We start from the raw sequence: 24,756 nt of genomic DNA on the forward strand, positions 1-24,756 counted from the left end.
AATGGGCTATTTGCCATCTCTCTCAAGGCCAACACATCCACACAAATCCACCATGACTTCAGTGGAACTAGAAAGTAGGCAATGCCAGGCTGCCCCCATAACAGCAAGTGTGCCACAGACAGAAGCAGGCCCATTAGGGGGAAATACTTACGCAAATGAAGAGCCACATCAATCCCAGGAGCATGTGCCATAAACATAGGCTTCATAGTGACTTCACATGCTCCAATAACAAGGATTCAAATACAAATAAGCACCAGAATAGTTAGTCACACACAGCACATACCAACTCATAGGAAGGAGAAGCACCATGGTAACAGCCACTAGACTCACAAACACTTAATTATTTCCTTAATAAATGCTTTGGGAATAGCAGTTGCTGAGTTTCATTGCAGAGACTGAGATCTAAAATGTGCACAGAGAAATTGGGGTCAATTTTAATCTTTACCACCTGGGCAGAATTTGCCAGAAAGGATAGCCCACCTGTTATAGAACCTGCCTGATTTCACTCCATTTATTCTTGCTGTGCCAGATTATTGCCCACGTGGTTAGGACAAAAATATTTTGCTGTGGGAAGGGTGAATGAGGATGGGCCAAGGAATGTTAGGGATTATCATTTATTACATGGGGCAGGGAAGCTGGGGACTGATTTTCATCCCTGGTTTGGGGCAGGAATGAGGTGGTAATGCAGGAACAATAGCAATTCACTACTTACCACTGCCAATCCACCTCCAGCTATTACCATTGGTCCTGGAAATGAATGGCCACTTCACTAAGGTATTCAATATGAGGTCAATTACCTCAATGCAATTTGCAGTTATCAGTGAGCATTAACGCTCCTCCTACCCCAAATCTTCCCACCCACTGCTCGTCCCACCACGATTCTTCCCGCCCCCAACCCCACTCCGCTATCCCCTCGGATTGCCGCCCTTTAAGGTGTCAAAATGCTCGACTCCCACCCATTTATTTCATGGTGTTTGGGAGTGGAGGCAATGGTTCTTGTGTCCAGAAAATTTCATCCTAAATTAGGATTTGCTGAATCCTGCTGGCAGCTGGCAAATAGCCTGGCAGAGTGATCTCCTCTGCTTCTTCTGCTCCTGCGCCTCCACCTGCAGTTGCTTTTCGTGGCCTTCTCCTGCAGCTCCTCCAGATGGGTGCCTCTTTCTATATATAAAATGTAGCAAACACAATGATCACTTTAGCTGGCCACTTTACAACACCCCTAACTTCTCCAGACACCAGAAGCACTACATGCTAATCATATTCTTATTGATACCCCTATGGGTAGCATGGGCTTCATCTGTGCCAACCTTCTGTAAGTGTCTGCTACAGAGGTCTGATGAGACAAGGCAACAGTGGCTATCTTTTGTCCTCCAGGATCCAGTGCTTGCCTGTCTGTGGAATGGAAGAATGGCAAAAAATATTAGTATCATAACTACTGTGTAAATTTGGCAGTGACTTGCATGATGTGGTGTGAAAGGGCATACATAAGCTTCACACTGATGTGGTAGCAGTCCTTTTAGTTCATGTAGGAGGCATTCCTTTTGTCTGGAGCATATAGAGCAATACAATTGAATTTCCTCAACCATTTAGTGTACTGCCACTATAATTCCAGCTAGAGTCTGGCAGAAAAGCTCAGAAGAATGCCAGGACCCAGATATGCCAGATCATAAACTCGTTTGGGACTTCCTACTAGTCTTTGTTAGGAATGGAGTTTACAAGGCAAGCCATGTCAGAGGGGACAGGGCTGGATGTGATGAGTTTAGATTGCTAATGCTCGGGTCCAAAAGGGATTCTATCCAGGAGCCTATTTTCATATCGTTTATAATCTCTCAACGTAGAACAGACCAGGTTTCTTCAATCTTATCTCATAATTCAGACTCCCAAGACTAGAGATAACCCTTGTTACTCTTCTTTCACTGCTTCCAACACTTCAATATTTCCTTTCTGTCTTGGTGACCAGAACATGACACCATTACCAGACCATTATGAATTCCTCTGACTTTTATTCTACTGTTTTGACTATTTAGTTCAACATTAAATTGGCTAATTGATTGCTACTTTGCATTGGTTGAGCATTAGTTCCACAATGACTCCTAGATCATTTTCAAATTTGTCCTTAGCTATTACAATATTATTCATGGAATGTATGTATTGCCAGTATGCATAACCTCACATTTATCTGTATTAAATTTATTTATCCATTGTTTTGCCTCTCCTATCCACCTTTCTTCTCCTCTCTTCTGAAAGCACTGAGTCTTGATGGAGTACAGATTTTTTTTAATAATTTGAATTGTATATAATTTTGATAATATGGATGATGGGCATCTTTGAATATCAGTAAGATTATTATCGGGATTCTTTAAAATCAAAATAATTTCATTCACGTAAGCACCTTTTTACTTTTCATTCTGTTAATTAATGACTGTGCGGGGGAGTTGAAATAACAAGCATCGTGAGTTGCCAATTATATCTACTGATATCAATTTAACTCCCTCAGGCTCAGTAACTTCTCCCATCCAGAGCCCTGATGTCAGCAGTACTTACTGATAAACAAAATTAGACTTTGTTTTATCTTCAGAGGTAGGGGAGAGTTTCTACAGAGTTGACCCAATCTCCCAATGTAATTTACAGCAGAAGATCAGAGGAATCTCTGAAGAGACAGAATAAAAGCAGATTTATAAATATTTACAATAACAACAACTTGCAGTTTCAGAGTGCATTTAACATAATAAAACATCTGAAGGTGCTTCACTGGAGCCTTATCAAACAAAATTTGACACCAAGATATATGAGATAATACTAGTACAGGTGACCAAAAGCTTGGTCAAAGACGTAGATTTCAAGAAGCATCTTGATGGAGGAAAAAGAGGTGGAGAAGTTTAGGGAGGGAATTCCAAAGTTTGGGGCCAAGGCAGCAGAAGGTATAGCCAACACTAGTAGAACGATTAAAATTGAGGATGCAAAACAGACCAGAATTGGAGGAGCGCAGAGCTCTCAGAGGATTCAGGGCAGGAGGAAACAAAGCAATGGATGAGGGTTTCAGCAGCAGATGAGCTGAGAACATAAGAAAAACATGAGTAAGCCATGTGGCCCCTCAAGCTTGCTCCGCCATTCAATAAGATCATGGCTGATTTGATCGTGGCTTCAAGTCCACTCTCCTGCCTGTCCCCACCCCCGTCCCACCATAACCCTCAATTCCCTTGTAGATCAAAAATCAGTCTAACTCAGCCTTGAATATATTCAGTGACCCAGCCTCCACTCTCTCTGAGCGAGAGAATTCCAAAGATTAACGACCCTCAGAGAAGAAATTCCACCTCATCTCCATCTTAAATGGGAGACCCCTTATTCTGAAACCATGCCCCCTAGTTCTAGATTCCCTCACAAGGTGGAATCTCAGCATCTACCCTATCAAGCCCCTCAGAGCCTTAGATGTCTCAATAATAGGAACGTAGGAAGATAGGAACAGGAGTAGGTCATTCAGCCCCTCGAGCCTGCCCCACCATTCAATGAGATCATGGCTGATCCGCGGCCAAACTCCATATGCCTGCCTTTGGCCCATATTAAATCTTTGCTTAACAATAATCTATCTATCTCAGATTTAAAATTAACAACTGTTTCAGCTTCAACTGCTGTTTGTGGGGGAGAGTTCCAAACCTCTACCACCCTTTGCATGATGAAGTGCTTCCTAACATCTCTCTTGAATGGTTTGGTCCTAATTTCTAGACTATGCCCCCAAGTTTTAGAATCTCCAACCAGTGGAAATAGTTTATCTTTATCTAGCCTATCTTTTCCTGTTAATATCTTGAAGACTTCGATCAGATCACCCCTTAGCCTTCTAAATTCTAGCGAAAACAGGCCTAATTTAGTTTAGTTTAGTTTAGAGATACAGCACTGAAACAGGCCCTTCGGCCCACCGAGTCTGTGCCGACCATCAACCACCCATTTATACTAATGCTACACTAATTCCATATTCCTACCACATCCCCACCTGTCCCTATATTTCCCTACCACCTACCTATACTAGGGGCAATTTACAATGGCCAATTTACCTATCAACCTGCAAGTCTTTGGCTGTGGGAGGAAACCGGAGCACCCGGAGGAAACCCACGCAGACACAGGGAGAACTTGCAAACTCCACACAGGCAGCACCCAGAATTGAACCCGGGTCGCTGGAGCTGTGAGGCTGTGGTGCTAACCACTGCGCCACTGTGCCGCCCGTAATCTCTCCTCGTAACTTAACCCCTGTAGTCCAGGTATCATTCTTGTAAACCTACGTTGCACTCCCTCCAAGGCCAATATATCTTTCCTAAGGTGTGGTGCCCAGAACTGCTCACAGTACTCCAAGTGGGTTCTAACCAGGGTTTTGTACAGCTGCAGCATAACCTCTATGTCTTTATACTCCAATCCTCTCGATATAAAGGCTAGCATTCCATTAGCCTTTTGATTATTTTCTGCACTTGCTCGTGGCATTTTAAAGATCTATGCACCTGAACCCCCAAGTCTCTTTGGACATCCACTGTACTTAACCTCTTCCCATTTAGAAAGTACCCTGCACTATCCTTTTTTGGTCCAAAATGGATAATCTCACACTTGCCCACATTGAAATACATCTGCCACAGTTTTGCCCACTCACCTAGTCTGTCAATATCTCTTTGCAATTTTATGCTATCATCTAGACTGTCTACAATGCCGCCTAACTTTGTATCATCAGCAAATTTGGATATATGACTTACTATGCCATCATCCAAGTCGTTAATGAATAATGTGAATAATTGAGGCCCCAACACAGATCCCTGTGGGACACCACTAGTCACATCCTATCAATCAGAGTACTTACCCATTATCCCCACTTTCTGTCGCCTACCACTCAACCAACTTCCTAACCACGTCAATAATTTGTCAATGTCCTAACCACGTCAATAAGATCACCTTTCATTATTCTAAGCTCCAATGAGTAAAGGCCCAACCTGCTCAAGCATTCACCATAGGACAGCCGCTTCATCCCAGGAAACAACCTAGTGAACCTGCTCTGAACTGCCTCCAATGCAAGTATATCCCTCCTTAAATAAAGAGTCCAAAACTGTACATAGTACTCGAGGTGTGGTTTCACCAATGCCCTGTACAGTTGTAGCAAGACTTCCCTATTTTTCTACAACGTCCACTTTGCAATAACGGCCAACATTCCATTTGTCTTCCTAATAACGTCTTGTACCTTCATGCTAACTTTTTGTGATTCATGTACAAGGACATCTAGATCTCTTGTACCACAGCATTCTGTAGTCTCTCCCCATTTAAAAAACATTTTGCTTTTCTATTCTTCCTAACAAGGTGGATAACCTCACATTTTCCCACATGATACTCCATCTACCAAATTTTTGCCCACTCACTTAAACTATCTATATCCTTTTGCAGTCTCTCTGTGTGGTCCTCACAACTTGCTTTCCCACCTATCTTTGTATCGTCAGCGAATTTGGCTACAATACACTCTGCCCCTTCATCCAAGTCATTAATATAGATTGTAAATAGCTGAAGCCCCAGCACCGATCCCTGTGGCACTCCAGTAGTTACAGTTTGCCAACCTGAAAATCACCCATTTATCCCAACTCTCTGTTTCCTGTTAGTTAGTCAGTCCTCTATTCATGTTGTCATGCAGGCCTCCACCAGCCAAGAATGAGGCATATTAATTTCGCCACATGGATATTAAATTCCAAATTGTTGCTGGGAAGAACAGAAGACATGTCACAAGGGATTACCAGGCCCCTGGCTGGAAAGACATCTTTGCATATTAACAGACAGTGCTTAGAACAAAGAAACTATCCCCTGCTCCTATACAATCCACAAACAGACGTGATCAAACCAGTTAGTCACATGACTAACCTGCTTGGCAGTCTGGGTTTTTTCTGAATTGTACAGTTTGAACAGAGAGTCTGCAGAAAGCTGTTTGCTCCTGGATTTGAAAAGACCTCTCCTGGCTGGCTCGCCACAGCCTCTCCTGTCTGTTCCCATCTCTTTCTTATGGAACTCCAAAAACCCACTGAAGACACATGAACTCCAAGAGAGAAAAGTCTCCTACAGTGAACAAGGTTTAAGAAGAATACTGGGCCCCAACAAAAAGCAAGATCTACCTACAATCAAGGACGCTACAGTGAGCTCAAAGAACCACAACAGCTCTTCAGATATTGCCTCAAACTGTTCTACTTTATTTTTCTTCTGCTCTTTTCTGTCTCTATTTGCTTGTGTGTATCGTGCATGCATGCTAGCATGGGTGCTTCCTGTATCCATAGGCATCAACCGGATTAGAGTTAAGTTTAAGCTTAATAAATTTCAACTTTTCTTCTTTAAACCAAAGAAAACCTGTTTGTGCTGGTTTCTTTGCCTTATAACTGGAAAGCGGTGAACAAGGTATCACCAAGGTGGAGCTAAAAATAAAACCCTGTTACAGTAAGACTAGGTGAAGGCTGAAAGGGAACCCTAGACCTCGTTCTCACCTGGTTGTAGCAATGCTAATATATTACCCCCAACACCATGATCTTTTATCTTATGTAGTACTCTTTTATGTGGCACCATATCGAATGCCTTTTGGAAATCCAAGTACACTACATTTACTAGTTCCCCTTTATCCTCCCGGCTTGTTACATCCTCAAAGAACACACCCATGCTCTGGGGGGAGGGGGAGGGGTGCGATGGTGTAGTGATAATGTCACTGAATTAGTAATCCAGAGGCCCAGGCAATGCCCTGGGGACACGGGTTCAAATCCCACCATGGTAGCTGGTGGAATTTAAATTCAATTAATTAAAAATCTGGAATTGAAAGCTAGTCTCAGTAATGGTGCCATTAATCTATCATTGATTGTCATAAAAACCCATCTGGTTCACTAATGTCCTTCAGGGAAGGAAACCTGCCAGTGTGGCCTATAGGTAACTCCAGACACACAGCAATGTGGTTGATTCTTAACTGCTCTCTGAAATGACTGAACAAGGCACTCAGTTGTCAAGGGCAATTAGGGATGGGAAACAACTGCTGGCTTTGCCAGTGATGCCTGCATCCCATGAAATAATTTTTAAAGATTGTCAAACATGATTTCCCTTTCATCAAACCATGTTGATTGTGCTTGATTGCATTATGATTTTCTAAACGTCCTGCTGCTACTTCCTTAATAATGGATTCCAGTATTTTCCAATGACAGATGTTAAGCTAACTGGCCTATAGTTTCCTGCTTTCTGTCTCCCTCCTTTCTTGAATAGGGGCATCACATTTGAGATTTTCCAATCTGCTGGAATTTTTCCAGAATCTAGGGAATTTTGGAAGATTACAACCAATGCATCCACTGTCTCTGCAGACACTTCTTTTAACACCCTAGGATGCAGGCCATAAGGTGCAGGGAACTTGTCAGCCTTTAGTCCCGTTAGTTTTCCTAGTACTTTTTCTCTAGTGATAGTGATTGTTTTAAGTTCCTCACTCCCTTTTGCGACCTGATTTTCTACTATTACTGGGATACTTTTAACGTCTTCTACCATGAAGACGGATACAAAATATTTGTTCAAAGTCTTGGCGATTTCCTTGTTTCCCATTATTAATTCTCCAGTGTCATCCTCTAAGGGACCAACTTTTATTTTAATTACTCTCTTCCTTTTTATCCACTTATAAAAGTCATGCAGTCTGTTTTTATATTTCTTGCTAGTTTACTCATATATTCTAATTTCTCCCTTTTTTTTTAGTCATCCTTTGCTGGTTTCTAACATTTTCCCAATCTTCTGGCCTAATACTAATCTTCACAGAAATGTACACCTTTTCTTTCCATTTGATACCATCCTTAACTTCCTTAGTTAGCCACGGATGGTGCATCCTTCTCAGCGAGTCTTTCTCAATGGACTATGTCTTTGTTGTTAGTTGTGAAATATCTCCTTCAATGTCTGCCACCACTTTTCTACCATCTTACCTTTTAACCTATTTTCCCAGTCCACTTTAGCCAACTCTATCTTCGTACTTTTGTGATTGCTTTTATTTAAGTTTAAGATACTAGTTTCAGATCCAAGTTTCTCACCATCACACTGAAGGTGAAATTCTACCATGTTATAATCACTCTTCCCAAGAGGATCCCTTACCATGGGATCATTAATTAATCCTGTCTCATTATTTCCTATCCTTTTGAAATGTCAAATACCCTAGAATATTGAGTTCCCAGCCTTGGTCACCTTGCAACCAATGTACCCATTAATTTTTATTTGCGCCATCAATTCACCTATCTTGTCATGAATACTGCATGCATTCAAATAAAGAGCCTTTAATTCTGCCTTTTTACCATTTTTCCCTACTTGGACCCTATTTGCTGGTGCACTCATGTTTATATGCTCTGTTCCTTCCTGTCACACTCTGGTTATCATTATCCATATCGCTACCCTGCCCTATTGCCTTGTCCTTTCTGTTAAACATTCTAAACTTCCCCCCACCTGAACCCACCACCCCCACTGTCTACAGCCCTAGTTATTAAATTCACCAGGACACTGGTCCCAGCTCAGTTCAAGTGAAGCCCGTTCTAACGGAACAGCTCCCTCCTTCCCCTGTGCCAGTGCCTTATGAATTGAAACCCATTTCTCCCACACCAATCTTTGAACCACGCGTTCAACTCTCTGATCTTATTTACCCTATGCTAATTTGTTTGTGGCTCAAGCAGTAATGCAGAGATTATTATCTTTGTGTTCCCTAGCTGCTCATGCTCCCTTTCTTTAGTCCTACATATGTCATTGGTGCCTACATGGTCCACGAAAACTGGATCCTTCCCCTCCCATTCCAAGTTCCTGTCGAGCCCTAAGTCCTTAACCCTGTCCTGGACACTTTGTTCCAGGAGGCAGTCACATCCCTTAGCTAAATACTTCAGATTTGGTCCATGGTCAGGGACAGGAGGGTGTAAATCTGGAATTTAAAGCTAGTCTAATGATGGCCATGAAACCATTGTCGATTGTTGCAAAAACCCATCTGGTTCACTAATGTCCTTTAGGGAAGGAAATCTGCTATCCTTACCTGGTCTGGCCTACATGTGACTCCAGATCCACAGCAATGTGGTTGATTCTTACATGCCCTTGAAATGGCCTAGCAAGCCACTCAGTTCAAGGGCAATTAGGGATGGGCAATAAATGCTGGCCTGGCCTGCGACGCCCACATCCCATGAAATAATTTTTTAAAAACTGGACTGTCCCCTACTACTACTACATTCCTTTTTATTCTCCCAGCTTGAATGGCCCCTGCACCACAGTGATGTGGTCAGTTTGCTCATCTTCCCAGCAGTCCCTGCTCCCATCTACACAAGCTGTAGAGAACCCTGTACCTGTTGGACAAGTGTAAGAGTTGAGGCTCCTCCAGTGCTACCTACTGGATCTCCATACCTGTCTCACTCATAGTTACACCCTCCTGTCCCTGACCATGGACCAAATCTGAAGTATTTAGCTAAGGGATGTGACTGCCTCCTGGAACAAAGCGTCCAGGTAACTTTCTCCCTTCCTGATGTATCAAAGTGTCCGAAGCTCTGAGCCAAAGTTCCTTGGGCTGCAGACATTTACTGCAGATATGGTTACTGTGGATCACACAGGTATCCACTGGCTCCCACATGCTACAGCTGCAGCACATCATCTGCCCTGCCATCTCTATTGTGTTTTATTTAATTAATTAGGGTTTCAAGTTTTGAAATGTCACTCAACAATTATTTGTACCTGTATTTAAATAGTTTAACTTGTTAAGCTAGAAATTTAATACATACTTATATCTCCTCAGTACTGAGGCAGGGGTGGTAACCTGTTTGGAGTGGTTCGAACATGAAGTTCCAGGAAAGATGGGTACAGATTTGGATCAACAGTTAGATAAATGAAGTGATGTATGATGATACACAGTTTGTGTGGTGTGATAAGAGTATAAAATGTGATACAGGATGTGGTCTGTTATAGGATGCCCTATGGTGTGATGTGCCCAATTCCAAGGCAGTCCAAGTGAGCTATACTGTGGTTCCAGGGTGCAGTGTGGAACAGTACAGGGGACTTGAACATATATGCGGCCATGGAGGGTGGGAATGGTGGCAGGGTGGCGGGGGTGGGTGGCAGAGAATTGCAATACTGGCATCGTGACGTTGGTTCTGGATTTTGTCAGTGGTGGGAAAGCACAATGGCAGCACTCTTGATGCAACATGATGGGAACCTATTTTAATTTGCTGAGCTGCTGATTTAAATACAGTTAAATATCATTATAAGCAATTTAAAGATTTATGGCCAATTCTGTGAATGGCCAGAGGCACTAATGTGCCTCTGGTTTTATCACCAGTGAAACCTGGCGGCACAAAGACGAGAGGGCATAGTGACGTGACAGGCAGGCAGCCTTTAGCACTGCTGCAAAGGGAAAGAGGGTTTGGAGGCCATTGTGGGAGCGCATTGCTGCAAGCTCTGCAAAGGGGTCCAGGGTAGTGGGGACTTTGTAAGGGGGTGAAATATGCGTTTGGGGGGGCTGGGGGTGGGGGAATCAGTATAGGGTAGGCAAACTGATGTGTGATAGGTCTGTGAGGTCACACAGCTGGAGCACAGGGTAGGCCATCTTCACGTTTGGGATCTGTGGTCCAGAGCGCCTACCCTGACAGAATTGGCACATCCTCAGGTACCAAGGCAGGAGGGCAGACGGGTAGAGCTATGCATGAAGGAGGCAAGAGCAACCTCACAATGACTTGTTTGCAGCCATCCTGATGTCCATTCTCAGTCAAATAAAGTCTCACTTAATGCCTGAGCTCTGTCATGACCTTTCCATTTGCATTCCCTGTCTTGCAAGCTGATGCAATGTGTGCTAATGCCCTTGAGAAAGCATATGTTAACGAAGGCTCTCATCACAATGGTATGTTAATGAGGGCTGTGGTCACATTGGCATAGCCCTAAGGGGGAAGGGTGAGATCTACATCTCACAATTAAGGCATAATGGCATATGGTTTTCAGACAATGGTTGGTTGGTGTCCTTCCAGCTACGAAAAATGATGGACACACAGCAAAAAATCCATTTAGGTGGGGTGTCTTCTCTTGGTGCACCTTTGTTGATGCCTGTAAAGGTCAATCCTTGAGAGGCAGGTTCTGCCACAAGTGCTGCATGTGAAGCTGCCAAGTGATGCTGTGAGTTGTTGTTTTTGATGTTGGCACCTGTTGCCAAGCTGCTGTAGCAACTGATCGTCATGGTAGTGCACACCAGTCCACATGATGTGTTGCCGTTTCCCTCATTCGTCAGCTATGAGGGAAGTGCAATAGTTGACATTTAGGGCCCTCATGTAATGCTTGAAAGCATCCTCGAAGTGGAGCTTTGGGTGCACCACTGGTCGTCTGGCCCCAGCTACCTCACTATACAGAAGGGTATGCAACCGTCTTCCATCCTGCAGACATGCCCAATCCACCAAAGCCACCTTGTTTGATTAGTGCCAACATACTTGGGAGCTCTGCGTCTGAGAGAACTGCTGCATTTGTGATTTTGTCCTGCCAGGATATACCCATAATGCAGCGAAGATGGAAGTTATTGAGCTTCTTTTCCTGGTAGCTGTAAGTTGCCCATGTTTCACAGCCATATAGCAAGGTTCTGAGAACACAGGCCTTATAAATCATCAGCTTGGTCCTAAGGTTCAGCTTGGGTTATCCCATGTGTGTTTCGCAAGTTGGCCAAAGGTGGTAACTGCTTTCCCTATGTGTGTATCGAGCTCTGCATCAAGGGACAGATTGTCTGTCACCGTGGACCCAAGATAGCAGAATTTGCTAACCACTTCCAGTGGGGTGTTATTTAGTGAGATCATTATGATCAATTAGTGTGATCAATGAAGCCTAAAGATTTGAACAAAGTATCTTTTTTTATTTAACACAAAACATATATTCTACACTCGTGAAATCCAAAGTGTTGCTATGTGCTCTTTTTAATTTGTTTGTGGGTGCTCCTACATGGTATGGTCCCAATGGCAGCACTTGGGCTGGAGTAAGCTGTTAATCAGGCTGCCCCTTGGCCTGTGATGAATTTGCCGGGCATCTTCTGACTGCCTGAGGCCTGGAAGGCCATGGCTGCCTGGGAGTGTCCTGGACTGGTGTCCTGCAGCTGCTGGAGTTGGGCTCACTGGCAGGGGGGCAGAGGGCAGGGATAGGCACCAACATGTTGCACCACAGACATCTGACAAAATGATTGACTCAGTCACAGACATGGGAGCAATTAATCTGTATTTAATGTGTATAGCCATCCGAATGCCATCAAAACACAGTCTGATTTAAAATGCATTTCTCCCTCTTTAGTGAGATACCTGGCATTGTTTATGCTTGCACAAGTGGTCAATGTCTGCCCACACACTTGATGCAGTGACGCAGAGAATCTGGATAGATATCCATCTGTCAGGAGTGATATTGATCTCTTTCTCTCCCCTCTCACTCACGCTCTCCCTCTCTGTGTCAATCCCTATCCCCTCTCTACATCCATCTCTCTCCCCTCTCTCTTCTCTCTGCATCCATCTCTCTCCCCTCTCTCTCCTCTCTGTGTCCGTCTTTCTCCCCTCTCTCTTCTCTCTGCATCCATCTCTCTCCCCTCTCTCTCCTCTCTGTGTCCATCTCTCTCCCCTCTCTCCCCTCTCTCTCCTCTCTGCATCCATCTCTCTCCCCTTTTTCTCCACCCTCTGTGCCCATCCCTCTCCCCCTCTTTCTACCTCCCCCTTCTCTCTCTCCCATCTCTCTCTCCCCTCTTTCACCCTCTCCCCCCTCTCTCTCAGCCCCCCTCTCTCTCACCCCACTCTCTCTCTCACTCCATCTCTCTCTCACCCCATCTCTCTCCCCACTCTCTATCTCTCCCTGCTCTCTATCTCTCCCTGCTCTCTCTCTCCCCTCCCTCTCTCCCCCCTCCTCCCTGTCTCTCCCCTCATCTCTCCCTCTGTCCCCATCTCTCTCCCCTCATCTCTCTCTCCCTATCTCTCTCTCCCCTCTCTCTCCCCCCCCTCCCCACTCCCCGTTCTCCCCCTCTCTCTCTCTACCCCTCTCTGTCCCTCTCTCTCCCTCCCCCCTCTCCCCCTCTCTCTCTCCCCCCTCTCTCTTCCCCATCTCTACCCTTCTCACTCCCCCCCACTCTCTCCCTGCCTCACTGTCCCTATCTCTCTCTCCCCTTCTCTCTCTCACACCCTCCCTCTCTCTCTCTCTCCCCCTCCCCCTCTCACCCCCTCTCCCCTTCTGTCCCCCTCTCTCTCCCCCGCCCTCTCTCTCTCTCTCCCTCTCTCTCTCACCTCCCTCCCCCTCTCTCTCTGTCCCTCTCTCTCCCCACTCCTCTCTTTTGCCCCTCTCTCTCTCGCTCCCCTCTCTCTCTCTCCGACCCCCCGCCCTCCCCTCCCACACTTTCTCTGACTGTTGTCGAGAGCGGGAACTCTCAGCTTTGTGGTTGGTCAGTATTTTTTTAATTCGCAGCCATCAGTTTGACAGCTGACGGATGCTTAGCGCAGAGACAGTGGTTTCTGAACTTCAGAGAAGTTCATGATGTGCGGGTGGGCTTTTAAAAAAAAAAATCGGAACCTGCCAGGAAACCATGAACTTGTCCGAAGTTCAGAAATTGCTGTTCTGCTCCCAGAACCTGTCAGCTGTCAAAGTGACGGCTGCGAATTTTTAACGTCGGACTGGTCTGGGAGAAGAAGCCAATGTAAAATTTCTCATCTCTTAAATTACCAGTCATGGACCTCAAAGTTTTTGCCGACCCCTGGCTGAGGAGCCGGGTGCCACACTCGGAGTGCCCTGAGAGCTCCCAGATATGCTGTCAGCCTCTCCTCCTCCCTTTGAAGGCTCTCTTGAGCCTCCCTGCTCACCAGAGAAGGACCAGGAGCTACAGTATCATCTGGGCTCCTGTTCCGTCTCTCAGTTTGCCACTGCTGCAAAGAGCTCATGACCATGGCGATAGTGTGCATATTAGCACAGATCTGGCTTTCCATGAGGGTCGCCAACCTCTCGATGGAGGAAGCCATGCACTCATAAGCCTGACATGGCAGCTGTCATAGCATGGATGGACTCCTCCATCAACTGCTCATGGCTGCACATGGCCTCTCTGCCAGATTTTGCCCCATCCCTCTCTGCATTCCCTGTGCTGCTGACACCAAAGGCTCATCATCATCCTGGGGCTTAGCATGGGCCTGACAATCAGAATCCTCGGCTGTCTCAGCCTCTGCCAGTTGCTTGCGCGGTGCTCTCACCAGCTTGTGACCCTAATTTGAGAGCTGAGCGGTTACCCACCAAGGTGAACATATCTGTGCAGGTTGAGGTTGCAAGAGAGTCATGGAATGGTGCATCCTCCTCCTCAGAGGTAGATGGCTGTCCCTGAGTGGTTGCAGACCCCTGCAGATGACTACCTGCATGAGAGAACACAGATATATGTGGGTCGGGCAGTACAGTTCTGATGCATATCAATTGTTATGTGGGTCTCCAACAAGATGCACATGCCAATGGCAGAGAATCCTGACTGTCTTGCACAGGGATTCCAATCTCCCCATCAGTTATTGAGCAGCTGCCCTGGGTGCCCGCCAGCTCCAAGGCCTCTTCCTCAGCAGGGGTAAGTGGACATATATCTGGGTCTCCTCTGCCTGTCCAGGACGTAGAGAGAGATACAGCACTGAAACAGGCCCTTCGGCCCACCGAGTCTGTGCCGACCAACAACCACCCAATTATACTAATCCTACATTAATCCCATATTCCCTACCACATCCCCACCTTCCCTCAATTCTCCTACCACCGACCTACCTACACTAAGGGCAATTTACAATGGCCAATTTACCTATCAACCTGCAAGTCTTTGGCTGTGGGAGGAAACCGGAGCACCTGGCGAAAACCCACAGAGTCACAGGGAGAACTTGCAAACTCTGCACAGGCAGTACCCAGAATTGAACCCAGGTCGCTGGAGCTGTGAGGCTGTGGTGCTAACCACTGCGCCACCGTGCTCCCTCCTATTATGGGCCCTCCTGTCCTGCAAGAGGAAGGATAGAGATGGTAGAGAATGGCACAAAGATCAACATGACAGTTCAGTTCTTTTCATCCCCTCAACCCCTACTGGGGAATCTGATGTCACTCATGCCGACACTCGCTGTCATGGGAGTTCGGGGGGGGTGCGATATGAAGGAAGTTGACCTGTGGCTGAGAGACATCCATACATCTGTCAGGAAGAGACAGAACCGTAGCCACCCAGCCAACACCGCAGCGCTGCTACCCTCCCCATGTCGCGCAACTTCCCACGTAGTCACATACAATCCTCTAGAAGGCAACTAGAATGGAGCACTCACCTTGGAAGAATGCAGTAGGTCACTGACCCTTTTCCCACACTGGACCCAGTTGCAATGGGTGACCCCACAGCTGCCGACCTCCTCTGAGACCCAGGCTTGTTTTGTCAGGCGGGAGGACATCCTCTTGCCATCATGGGAAAAGAGAACCTCCCAACTTTCCCTTGCAGCCCAGAGGAGAATCTGCAGGCAGGCATCACTGAACCATGGGGCCATCATGTGTCTTTGCCAGGACATTGTCTTCTGCCCTTCTCAGGGGCTGGAGGTGTAAAGGATCCAGACGGACTAAGTTGTTGGCTGCATCAAGCTGACAATGTATCCAGGATAGGAGTGAATGCAGGGCTGGCAGGCCTTTAAATATGGCGCCAGCACCTGCTCTCTGAGTCATCTGAGGCTGTAATCAATGACTCGCCTCCCGCCCCAGCCATGTGATGGGGGCGGGGGGGGGGGGTGGAGGTCCGCGCCTCACCTATGCAAAAAGGGCTCCCATGTGGTGGATGGGAACGGTGCCATTTACCAGGCGCTCATTAAATTTAGCCCATAGTCTAGGTTGCTGCTTTGGTGCAGTACTGAGGGAGTGCTGTTTTATCAGCAGAGCTATCTTTCAGGTAGATGTTAAACCAAGTTTATTTAAAAGGTCCCATTTTGCATTATGACGAAGAGCAATGAGTGATCATATTATTCCATTAACCAGAATCAGCAAAAACTGGTCATTCTTTTGCTGTGTTTGAGACTTTACTTTGTGCAAATTGATTGTTGTATTTGTTTACATATAAACAGTTACTGCACTTCAAATTAGCTATGAAGTGCTTTGAATTGTCCTGAGTATGTGATAAACTGCTTTTTAAATGGAAGTTTATTCTTTATTTGGTGATAAATTAAGTCTTTCAAAAACACACATTCTAAGGGAAGATATCGTATACTTCACATGTAGTTTCATATGCGTGGGAATTAAATTATTTTAACTGTATTTAAAGAGATCAAATATTATAGTGTTGAAAATACATAAACTATTAATGCTAATAAATATTAGTAACACAATTTTCTTTCAATACACAATTATTTGCTGAAAAATCAAATAGTAAATAGGCTTTCAGCATGATTACTAAAGTTATTAGGTATAGTTGACATCTGTGGATCCGATTAGTTTAATAATTTACAAAGATCAGATGTACTGGGTGCGATCAGTAACGTCAGCTGCTTGCTTTGATTCTTGTGGGATTCTGAAAAAGCAATTACCAAATGAATCAATGTAGAATCGCAGCCACTATTGGGTAGACAGCTACTTAACACACTACATTACATAGCAGCAAGGTTGCAAGCTGGATTAAGAAATGCAATGTAATTAATTGAGGGACTAGGTCACAACCCATCCATTTTAATCAATTGACTAATGGATTGTGCTAGCCCTTTCCATACCAAATTATGGTGAATAAATACATCTTTAAATGCATGGTCCATGTATTTGCAAATGCAAGTAACTTGAACATTATATGTTCTGCACATTATGAGAGACATCACATAATTTAAAAGGGAACTGAATAAGTATTTGAAAGGGAAATTTGTAAAAGGACACAGGGAAAGGGCAGGAAATGGGATTACAGGAGATATCGCCTGTTGAAGAACTAGCATTAACACAGGTATGATGGGCTGAATGGCATCCTGCGCTCTAATTTATGGTTTGACAGCTTCTGCAGTAAATGTGGATTCACCGCAAATGTTCAAACAAAAGCCAGACAAATTCTTAACTGTGTCTGACATTACAGTGTACAGAGGTAAGTGAGATTTTGGGGGATGTGTCTACTGGTCACTGTGGTTTTCTGGTCCGTCTTCAGGGTTGAAGAAGTGTCATGGAGATGGGGAGGTGGGGGTCAGAATACCGTGGTCATGGGGATCAGCATCTACAGCAGACCCAGGAGCAGCAGTAGCAATATGTTGAATGGGAGTGGTGCTGAGAAAGAAGCAGCAGTGAAGGGGTGAGTGAAAGTTGGGGACCTTACCATGGGTAAACAGTGAAAGATTGTTTCAACTGGAGGGTGAGTAGAGAACAAGGAGATAGAGACTGAGGATTCTCACTGGAAGAAGCAAGGGGAAGGTGAAGGAAGGTTCTTGAACTGATGGCTAATAGATCATGGGATGCTTCATTACAAATGGTTATTGAAGTAGAAACTAATGCATCATTTAAAAGGAAATGGGATAAATGCTTGAAAAAGAGGAATATGAAAGGATCAGTGGGAGTGAGGTTACAGACAAGAGCCAGCAATGGTACTAGGGGATGAATGGCCACCTCCTGTACTATGATCTGTATTATTCTATGACAGCACTCCTTTATTCAGTCTGAACCCAAGTGTAATTTAGAATTGTTGGTGCTGAGCTGAGTTTAAAGATAATGTGCTCTGTGGGAACACTGACCCAACCTTTGAGCGATGTCTAGATTTGGTTCAGTTCAATCTGTGCTGGCTGGTTTTGACATGTGAAGCCAAGTATAGATTATCTTTAACTTTAGTTCCCATTTTAGAGTGCCACCTTTATAATTTGAGATCAAACAAGGTCCAAAGAGATGAACAGAGTAACAGGAGCTGTTTAAAGTGGCGAGCCTGACTGCTCCTTATCCAATAGGCGCGGGGGCTTCTGGCAGTAGTTGCAGAGTGAATATCAGTGTTTTTTAGGTTTAATACCAGTTACAGGTAAGATATAAGGGTGTTACACCCATTACTGCCAGTTACATATGGACCATCAGTGAGTTATTTTTATTAGTGTTTGTTATAAGGAGAATCTGAGTGTTAACAGTATTACTATTAGTTGTCATACAACTTCAGTGAGTTACTATTCAAACTTCCTCCCACCTCTGGTCCCCCCTTAAAATCCCTCAGATCTTCCCAGTCCTCAGTTTCCCTTCTTCGCCTGTTTGTGGGTGGCCTCTTAGAACAAAGAACAAAGAACAGTACAGCACAGGAACAGGCCATTCGGCCCTCCAAGCCTGCGCCGATCTTGATGCCTGCCTAAACTAACACCTTCTGCACTTCCGGGGCCCATATCCATCTATTCCCTTCCTATTCATATATTTGTCAAGATGTCTCTTAAACGTCGCTATCGTATCTGCTTCCACCACCTCCCCTGGCAGCAAGTTCCAGGCACTGACCACCCTCTGAGTAAATAACTTGCCTCGCACATCCCCTCTAAACTTTGCCCCTCGCACCTTAAACCTATGTCCCCTAGTAACTGACTCTTCCACCCTGGGAAAAAACTTCTGACTATCCACTCTGTCCATGCCACTCATAACTTTGTAAACCTCTATCATGTCGCCCCTCCGCCTCCGTCGTTCCAGTGAAAACAATCCGAGTTTTTCCAACCTCTCCTCATAGCTAATGCCCTCCAGACCAGGCAACATCCTGGTAAACCTCCTCTGTACCCTCTCCAAAGCCTCCACGTCCTTCTGGTAGTGTGGCGACCAGAATTGCATGCAATATTCTAAGTGTGGCCTAACTAAGGTTCAGCACAGCTGCAACATGACTTGCCAATTTTTATACTCTGTGCCCCGACCAATGAAGGCAAGCATGCCGTATGCCTTCTTGACTACCTTATCCACCTGCGTTGCCACTTTCAGTGACCTGTGGACCTGTACGCCCAGATCTCTCTGCCTGTCAATACTCCTAAGGGTTCTGCCATTTACTGTATACCTCCCACCTGCATTAGACCTTCCAAAATGCATAACCTCACATTTGTCCGGATTAAACTCCATCTGCCATTTCTCCACCCAAGTCTCCAACCGATCTGTATGCTCTGACAATCCTCATCATTATCCGCAACTCCACCAACCTTTGTGTCGTCCGCAAACTTACTCATCAGACCAGCTACATTTTCCTCCAAATCATTTATATATTCTACAAACAGCAAAGGTCCCAGCACTGATCCCTGCGGAACACCACTAGTCACATCCCTCCATTCAGAAAAACACCCATCCACTGTTACCCTCTGTCTTCTGTGACTGAGCCAGTTCTGTATCCATCTTGCCAGCTCACCTCTGATCCAGTGTGACTTCACCTTTTGCACCAGTCTGCCATGCGGGACCTTGTCAAAGGCTTTACTAAAGTCCATATAGACAACATCCACCGCCCTTCCCTCATCAATCATCTTCGTCACTTCCTCAAAAAACTCAATCAAATTAGTAAGACACGACCTCCCCTTCACAAAACCATGCTGTCTCTCGCTAATAGGTTCGTTTGTTTCCAAATGGGAGTAAATCCTGTCACGAAGAATCCTCTCTAATAGTTTCCCTACCACTGACGTAAGGCTCACCGGCCTATAATTTCCTGGATTATCCTTCCCACCCTTCTTAAACAAAGGAACAACATTGGCTATTCTCCAGTCCTCTGGGACCTCACCTGTAGCCAATGAGGATGCAAAGATTTCTGTCAAGGCCCCAGCAATTTCTTCCCTTGCCTCCCTCAGTATTCTAGGGTAGATCCCATCAGGCCCTGGAGACTTATCTATCTACCTTAATGCTTTGCAAGACACCCAACACCTCCTCCTTTTTGATAATGAGATGACTGAGACTATCTGCACTCCCTTCCCTAGGCTCATCATCCACCAAGTCCTTCTCCTTGGTGAATACGGATGCAAAGTACTCATTTAACACCTCACCCATTTCCTCTGGCTCCACGCATAGATTCCCATCTCTGTCCTTGAGTGGGCCAACCCTTTCCCTGATTACCCTCTTGCTCTTTATATCTGTATAAAAAGCCTTGGGATTTTCCTTAATCCTGTTTGCCAATGACTTTTCATGACCCCTTTTAGCCCTCCTAACTCCTTGCTTAAGTTCCTTCCTACTGTCTTTATATTCCTCAAGTGCTTCATCTGTTCCTAGCCTTCCAACCCTTACAAATGCTTCTTTTTTCTTTTTGACTAGGCTCACAATAGTTCTAGTAACTTCTCGCATAACAGTTGTTGAAGCAAAAATATTCAATTAATGAGAACCATTGTAGATATCATGTAAACAAACATCCAGGAATGTAAAGTATGAAGAACTTTTTCCCGAATTTGTGTCATAGGCAAGTTGGAGGAACAAGCTCTTGGACCCAAGTTCAACCTCAAAATGCAAACAAAGGAAAGACAAATCCCCTTTCTCTCTGTTGATTGCTGAGAGTCCAGAAAATAAGCCTGGTCTCTGTTCAAATTCCCAGTGTAAACACACCACAATACTTCTTTCCAGTTTGGTACAACTAACACTGATTCAGCAAGCCCACTTGGATGATCCATAAATGTAAAAAATATAGACAGTGAAAGAACTGACTGGGATCAAGATATGGTAGCAATATGCACAGTGCATAACAGGCCAGAATTTCATTGAGGCCTTTGCTCAATCAGAGCCCCACGAAGAAAGTATATCTGATGTTCTTATGCTGTCTATTATTAATATTGGTCATATTAGTTGTGTTTTAAACAAAAAATATAGTTTATTTAATACTAATTGTAAAACAAAGCAAAGAAAGATGCAGGGCCATTGTGAGGGAGTTGGGAAGTGAGTTAGTTTTGGATTGCTCTAGCAAAGAGCAAGCACAGACAGATCAGCCAAATGGCCTCCTCCTATAGTTTAAACTTCTATGGCTATATGGTTCACGATCACTGAATGTGAACATGTGAGCCAATGACAAATCTCATGCCATGAAAATTCTCATGAGAGTTAGTTTGATATTTTGAAGGCTGTTAGAATAATACTCTCCCTCTGGATAAGTGCACTCCCCAGTGTGATAATGAGGCAGAGGGCCAGAAAGGTCCCAATTTCAATTTCCCCATCTGTGTTGAGTTAGCTAATCTCAGTTGACATCGCAGCCCAATTGTGGCAACTATTCAGTGACGCTGGGCTTGGAAGAGGCAAAAACAATGCTTCCAACCAGTGTTGGTAATCCTAAGAATAGTGAATGTGGAACCCACACTGGGGTCGAGGTCTGGGATGCTACTTGGATCCCAATAGAAATGTTACACTTGTTCTTGGCCCCCTTATAAAGAAGGGAGCTGGGCATCACAATAGGCCGGATTTTATTCCAGCGAGGGGTCCCTTCAGCGGGCCAGAAGCAGGGGGAGAACACACCTCAGCCCATTGGACCCCCGTTACTATTTAATGGTGGGCAGCCAATTAACTGCCTGCTGTTGGGGACACCATCCCTTTAAGGGATTAGCGCATGCCTCCAGAGCTGCTAGCCAATCAGACAGCTGGCAGCCCTGCAGTACTGGCAATGGCACTGGGAGCAGTGGCCACTGTCGGTACTGTAGGAGACTCTGCAGTACCAAGGATTGGAGGACACCCCAGGAGGCATAAGTGGGGTCATGGTCATTGGGGCCATACAGACATGCCCTGGCGACAGGGTGGGGAGTCTTCCCGGGATTGGTGTGACGTCCATCGCCACCGGGTGGGGCCTTCCATGGGACCTGGATTGCCCCCAAAGGAGGGGCCTCACCCTGATCCTGCTAGGAATCCACCAGGTCTCACCTGGCGGTGGCTCCCCACGGCAGCGGGCTCCTCTGCCTTCAATAAAATTGAAGTGGAGGCAGGAAGAGGCCCTTAAGTGGCCATTAATTGGCCACTTAGGGCCCTCAATTGGCCTGGGATGGGAAGGCCATCCTCAGCCTTCCCCACCCTGGACAAAATGGCAGGGGGCCTGGGCAACATTTGGAATGGCATCCCCTGCCATTTTATTTGCCCCATCCCCTCTGCCCTCCACCAGGGGCAGCACAAAACTCTGTCCAATGTTTCTAAGGGGGAGCCCAGAACCCTATTTTGCAAAAGGATTAACTGTCCAAGCTAAAAGTAATTAATAACCTGGCAATGTCCCTGCCTTTGGTGCCTTTACACTAAAATTTACTTGTGCCTAGAAAATTTCAGAAGCCATTATTACTCAATGTAAATGGCATTCAGAATAATATTAAAATAACTTTTCTTGACCTTGCTGCCTAATTGCCGACATCATACATTGCTGCTGAATTATAAGAGCACAGTTTACACAGATTTTCACGTAGCTTCATATTTCAATACATTTTCCTGATTTCTCTTATTGATGCAGGATTGATAATTGGAAATAGAATTTTAAATATCCTGTGATAAAACTATTAAATTACCTTAAGACATCAGCAACTTAAAAGGAATACACAAAGGTACCATAGGCTCTCACTTAATATCTCTCTTCTACTTGAAGACTGAAGACAGAAGCGAATCTCTCCAGTCCTTTCCCTTATCATTTTACATCTAAACTGAAAAAATCCAAGGAGTGCAAACCAGTATAAACCAATCTCTTTTACTGGTTATAAATAGTAAGCAGTGGGCACAAATTGCATTCCGTGTAAGAGCTTAGAAAATAAAAATTCCTCAATACCATCCTGTCCTCTCCTGAAGGCACTGCCCTTTGCTACGATAGGGATCCATGGCAGCCCTCTAGTATTGCACCATTCTTCATGCGAGCCTGGACAATGGGTTTTGGGAAGTTATCAAACTATAAAGGGAATCACAGCTGAGTCTGATTCTGTCCTCATTCTGTCGGGTAAATTTTCTTTGCATGATAGTGTAAAACAGGTGAGAGGCAGCCCGTTTTACATCTCTTGATTTTTTTTTATCAATTGACTTTAATAGTAATAAAAATTGGGAGAGACATAAAACTGGCTGCCTATTCACTAACATCCATTTTACACCTTTGAACAAAGTAATCCTATCTCCAGAAAAGCACACTTTCCAGCAGGGGTCACTGGAAAGTGGTTAAGAGTAGGAACCCTGGATATTTTTCGCTAAGACACTAACTTCAATCGCAGCACCCTGAATGATGCTCCCGGTGAGATCAGAAAACTCAGCACAAACCATGCATTGAACCTGTGATCTTCTGGTCCCTATCACCTGGTTAACACCATATTATTTGGTACATTAACCACTAAGCCATCAAAAGAATTTTGTTTTATTAAATTAAATGAAAAAAAGAAATTGCCAATCTCTGCAACGTTCGGAGCAATAATGATCTTAACTGAGTTGTAAATATGAGATCGATGTTTCTGATGAGGATTCACCAACCTGAAATGTTAACTCTGTTTCTCTTTCCACAGATGCTAACAGAGCTGCTGAGTATTTCCAGCATTTTCTGTTATTATTTAATACTGAGTGTCTGGTGCAAATGATGGCAGTTTTAAACTTCCTAAAGCTCAGTCCCTTTTTTGTGTGTGCTGTAACTTCACATGCTCCTGTACTCAGTGTGACAGATTGTAGTCATAATAGCTGGATGGTGCATCAGTTCAACTCTTGTGATTTGAGACTAAGCTCAACTTGCTGCCACTCCCAGACAGAGCATGGCTGCTCACACCTGTCGAATGCCCATCCTGTGCCATGTGGGGACTCCAGGACCCTACCCATGTCCTGGACAACTACATGTGCAGAAAGTGCCACCAAATGCAAAAACGAGCATTGAATCTTGGAACTCAAAGAGCAGCTGGTGTCACTGAGCTGCATTCACGAGGATGAGAGATACGTGGATAACACACTTAAGGAGATAGTCACCCCGCAGCTTAAGACAGCACAGACAGAGAGGGACTGGGTGCTGCCAGCCAGACAAGAAGGACAAGACAGGTTGTGCAGGAGTCCCCAGAGGGCATCCCACTTTCTAACCAGTATTCAGTTCCGATTACCAATGGGAGCAAGGGTTCCTCTGGAGAGTGCAGTGAGAGTCATGACCAGAGCACCATGGGTGGCTCAGCTGTCCAGGGAAGGAGGATAAAAGACAGCAGAGCAATAGTGGTAGGATATTCAACAGTTAGGGAAACAGACAGGCATTTCTGTGGTTGCAGGTATGAATCAGGATGGTATGTTACCTCCCTGGTGCAAGGGTTATGGATATCACCAAGTGGCTACAGAGCATTCTGGAGGGTGAGAGTGCACAGCCAGAGGTTGTGGTCTACATTGGTACCAACAATATTGGTAGAAAAAGGGATGAGGTCCTCAGGCGTATAGAAATAGGAGTATACACCAGATGATTGCGTGGTTGGAGAGATGGTGCAGGAAGGTGGGCTTCAGATTTTTGGGGCATTGGGACCAGTTCTGGGGAAGGTAGGACCTGTACAAGCCAGACCTGAACAGGACCGGGACGAATGTCCTTGCAGGAAGGTTTGTTAGTACTGTTGGGGATGATTGAAACTAGATTGGCAGAGGGATGGGAACCTGAGCGCAGTTTCAGACAGAACAAATTCAGAGCAGGGAACGGGACGCAGAAAATTGGCGAGTGACTCTGAAAGACAGAAGAAGCAAAGGTTAAAAAGTGTCCAACACAGGAACTTGGCAGTGTTAAAAGGTATTTAGTAAAAGAGTACAGCAAATAAAGCCAATGAGCTAAGGGCGCAGATAGACACACGGCAGCATGATATCATTGCTATAACAGAAACTTGGCTTAAAGAGGGGGTCATGCTAGGATTCCAAGAATGAGGCGTATTAATTTTGTCATGA

The 24,756-nt window shown here is 45.1% G+C and overlaps 1 protein-coding gene across 2 annotated transcripts in view; it reads right to left on the reverse strand.

The window, feature by feature from the left end:
• Positions 1-24,756, reverse strand: part of rd3 (retinal degeneration 3, GUCY2D regulator) — a 97,472-nt gene that overhangs the window by 45,427 nt on the left and 27,289 nt on the right. The window lies entirely within an intron of this gene.

The sequence above is a fragment of the Heterodontus francisci genome, chromosome 13, assembly GCF_036365525.1.
Source record: "Heterodontus francisci isolate sHetFra1 chromosome 13, sHetFra1.hap1, whole genome shotgun sequence".
Lineage (NCBI taxonomy): Eukaryota > Metazoa > Chordata > Chondrichthyes > Heterodontiformes > Heterodontidae > Heterodontus > Heterodontus francisci.